The 4,325-nt window shown below is 45.1% G+C and overlaps 1 long non-coding RNA gene across 1 annotated transcript in view; it reads right to left on the bottom strand.

Moving 5' to 3' along the window:
• LOC132207617 (uncharacterized) overlaps window positions 1–2,846 on the bottom strand; it is a 26,505-nt gene extending 23,659 nt beyond the window's left edge. The window contains exon 1 of the long non-coding RNA XR_009443634.1: window positions 2,746–2,846. This is a non-coding gene — a long non-coding RNA (uncharacterized LOC132207617). The remainder of the gene's footprint in view (window positions 1–2,745) is intronic.
• Window positions 2,847–4,325: the final 1,479 nt, after the last annotated feature.

The raw sequence follows: 4,325 nt of genomic DNA, 5'->3' as shown, positions 1-4,325 counted from the left end.
AAGAATCTGAGATAACAGGTGTCGAGCTGGATGATGCTGCTTGACTTGTTGTGTTCATCCAGCTCTACACTTTGTTATCTCAGATTCCCCAGCATTGGCAGTTCCCGCTAACTATGTGGGCGCTCCAGTTTCCTCCCACAGACCAAAGATGTGCAGGCTAGGTGGATTGGCCATGCTAAATTGCCCGTAGTGTTCAGGGGTGTGTGGGTTCGAGGGGGATGGGTCTGGCTGGGATGGTTCGACGGGCGGTGTGGACTTACTGGGCTGAAGGGCCTGTTTCCACACTGGAGGTAATCTCATCTCTGAGCATGTGCCTCTGTCTCAGTTCTATCACGATTGCATTGAGACTTACCCTTCGTAATGGCCCTCTAATAATGGGGCACTTCCTCAAGACTGACCATACAGAATTGAGTCGCTGCCTCAGCATTGACCGCTTGACAACAAGCCACTGGTTCTGAATAGAGCTGCAATACCTCAGTCCTGACCCTCCATTCATGGGGCATGCCTTGAATTCTGACACCTGCATAATGAGGCACTGCCTCTGACAGCAATGCACTCCCTCAGTTCTGACCCACTCAGCACTGAAGATCTAACAGTGCTTCAATGTATCAGTGTTGATCCTCTGAGAATGAGGCAGGCAGTCAGTGCTGAGCCTCTGATAGAGCTGCATAAAGCTCATTCCTGATGATTTAAACACATGCATACCCTCAATTCTGACACTGAGGCACTGCCTCAGAATGGACCATCTGACAATGATGCAATACCTCAGTTCTGACCCTCTGACAGTTCTGCAACACCTCAATCCGCACCCTTCAATCAGGAGGCACTCCCTCAATTATGAGCCCTTTGTGGGTTCGTTCTGTGGCAATACCTCATTGCTGCAGTGTCAGTGCTGAGAGCGGGCCTTTTCATTCACTCATCAGTACCTAAGGCACTGGCTAATTGTCAGCAGCTCAGTTCTGAGGCAACGTCTCTTTGACAGAGTGTCAGCACCAAGGCAGACCCTCACTGTAATGGTGTCAGAATTAAAAGATTGTCATTTGGAGGGTCTAAGAAGTGGTGTTTCAGATCAGTCAGAGGGTCTATACTGAGGCATTTCAGATCAGTCAGAGGGTGCCTCATTTTAATGCAGTAAGACTTGACAGAATGCCTCATTGTCAGAGGGTCAGAGCCAAGTCAGTGCCTCATTATCAGACACAGTCCAAAGAGAGGGCCTTGATGTCAGTAGCTCTGTTATAAGGTGATACCTCATTGAAGGATCATTCTTGAGTGTGTGCCGCATTGTTCGTGGGTCAGTACGGAAGGAGTGCCTCAAAACTGGGGAGAGTCACGTAATTAGAGATTTGGAGCTGAGGTCAGTGCCTCATTGTTACAGGGTTAGTTCTGAGGCAGGCTCACATTGCTAGAGGGTTAGTTCTGAGTGAGTATATTAGTTGCACACAGTAAATACTGAGTCAGTACCTCAATGCATTGGGTTCAGAGTTGATGGAGTACAACATGATCAGAAGTTCAGTCCTGAACGATTGCAGCTCTGTCAGAGGGTCAGAACTGAGGGGGCTGTGCTTTACTGTCAGTGGATCAGTTCTGACACAGTACCTCATTGCTGGAGGGTCAGATCTGAATGAGTACCACATTGTCAGAAGGTCAGTACTCAGCCAGTGCCTCAAACAGAGAGTACCCATGCAAATAAGCAGTAAAAACACCCATGTAAATTAAATCTTAAAACACAGAGGATCCTGCAAACAAACGCGAAAACAGAGAGCCTCCTGGAAATAAACCCAAAAACACAGAATGCTCTGCAAATAAACTCAAAAACACAGATGGGACTGTAAATAAACCATGAGACGTGGAGCTCATTGTTTCAGGGTTTTTTTTAAACAAAGACCCAACCGTAACAAAATCATGAAATGAAAATCCTCCTGTAAATAAATGCTAAAACCTAGAGCTCACTGGAAATAAATCCTAAACTACGCTGCTCACTGTAAATAAACCAGGCAGCCTTCTGAAAATAAACCTTAGAATACAGCCTTTTCATGTAAACCTTAAATCACAGAGCTCTTTGTAAATAACCCTAAAACACAGGCCTCAATGTAAATAAACTCTAAAACAGAGAACTCCCCCCCGCCAGTGTATAAGCACTGCAACACAGAGCCCCCTGTATAGAAGCCATAAATCACAGATCTACCCTGTAAATTAAGTCAAAAACATACAGGACACTGTAAAACACAGAGCCCCCTACAATTGTACACTCAAATACTCAGACCCCTTTAAAATGAACTCTAACACACATCCCCCACGAAGTTGAGAGAAAAAGACACGGCTGAATAAAGCTGAAAACACAGCGCACCTCTTCATGCACCCGAATACTGACCCGACCTGTGAACGATCTGTAAGACAGGGCCCTTCACAAATAAACCCTAAAAGACAGAGCTCGCGATAAATAAAGAGCGCCCTGTAAATAAACCCTAAAACACTGAGTAAAAACCCAAAGAACTGCGGATGTTGTAAATCAGAAAACAAATACAAAGTTGCTGCAAAAGCTCAGCAGGTCAGGCAGCATTTGTCAGCTGAAAAACAGAGCTAACCGGTTCCGGTTCGGTGACCCTTCCACAGAACCTCCCTCAGTTCTGCTGGGCTTTTCCAGAAACTTTGTTTTTGTTCTTGATTTGCAGCATCCGCAGTTATTTCAGTTTTCAATTCACCAGGCAGTCAGTAACATCAAATGGTTGTGTATCACATATTTACCAGTCAGACTCAAACACGCCAAACTCGTTCGCTCACGTGGTCTGAGAGAACAAGGTGTCGAGCCGGATGAACACAGCAGGCCAAGCAGCAGGAAGGCCGACGGTTCGGGCCTAGACCCTTCTACAGAAAAGTGGTCACTTGTTAATCTTGTAACCTTTGGCCCTGAATATCCTGTGGTCTGCCCTGTTTACTCATATCGGTTAGCACTTAACAAGGCTTCCGGAGGCTGGCTGGTGTGTCTTTAGTGATACAGGGCCAATCGCCTTCAAATATCCTTTTGTGTGGTTTTTCTGTGACATTATATCATAAGCCTCTTTACTGTTGTCCGAAAGGTCCTCTTCACCGAAGTACCCACAGCGCTCCATGTGACCACTATCGCGCTCTCATTCATTCATAACTTTACTGACCACTCACTAGGGTCCTCTGTTTACTGTTACGCATTTCATTCATTCATTCATAAAATTGCGATCTTGCCATACTTTTCACTAATAAAGGGAGACTATAAATTAAAATGTTCCTTCCACGCATTCCTGCCTTTTCACAGTTTGAACTCGTGTTGCTGACAGTGTCCAAACCTGTGTCTACATCAGAGTCAATCCCTGACTATGTTAATTTTCTAATCTATTCAGAACAATATCTTCCCATCCATCGTGTCACCCGAAACTATGAATAATTATAATATTAATCAGCCCTCAACAAACGTCTCCCAGGACTTGAATAGCTGGCGGGACATCAAACAAGTTTCTGCTTTACCACGTCTCTGTTAGATACATATTGACTAGGGCCCGCGATCACTTTCAGAAAGTTCCTCCTCTCTCTCAAAACAGCTCTTCCGTGAAATTGAGTGAGAAGAATGAGAAGGTCGGCAAGAGTGAAATCTCAAGTCCCGGCCGCGGTAATCAGGCCACTGACCTTTCTGCTGTCATCAACTGATTGTCAGCCCAATCAAATCACATCGGGTTGATAATCTTTCTGGTGTCGTCTAATTTTAAAAAAATAAAAAGGATCCACACCAGTCATTGCCCTATTTCAAATACCTCAGTCCTGTCCCTGTAAGAGCCCTCAGTCCTGACCCGATTGGCAGTCAGACAACACTGCACGTCTACGGTACTGACCCTCTGACCATGAGGTACTCTCACAATGAGATGTTATTGTATAACATCCCATTGATTTCTATACTTCTACAAATTAAAGTCTTTCATCTGCCTACGCACAGGGATGCAGGCACTGCCCTGAAGCTTCCTGCCCAGCTAGGAATTCAGTGTAAAACTTCTGTAACTCTTTGTCTTCCCACACATCGGTATGCAGACACTGTCTTAAGCTTCCTGACTGAATACAATTAGAATTAAACTGTGTCAAATAGGGTTCGGTGGGGAACATTTGTAAAGGTGTGAAACTTCTAAAGCATGCAATTTCTGTCGCTGACAAAGGGGCCAGGGCACTGAATTTGTGATTTCAAGTTGCCAGTGTGTCTGGTTAGAACAATCTGTCCGGATAACAACTTGAAATCGCCTCATGCCATCAGCAGCCACTTCAAGAGCAATCGATACTATATCCTGTGAAAATGGGAACTGCAGATG

Source organism: Stegostoma tigrinum, unplaced genomic scaffold, assembly GCF_030684315.1.
Source record: "Stegostoma tigrinum isolate sSteTig4 unplaced genomic scaffold, sSteTig4.hap1 scaffold_111, whole genome shotgun sequence".
In the NCBI taxonomy this organism is placed as follows: domain Eukaryota; kingdom Metazoa; phylum Chordata; class Chondrichthyes; order Orectolobiformes; family Stegostomatidae; genus Stegostoma; species Stegostoma tigrinum.
This window is presented reverse-complemented; position numbering and strand designations above follow the sequence as displayed.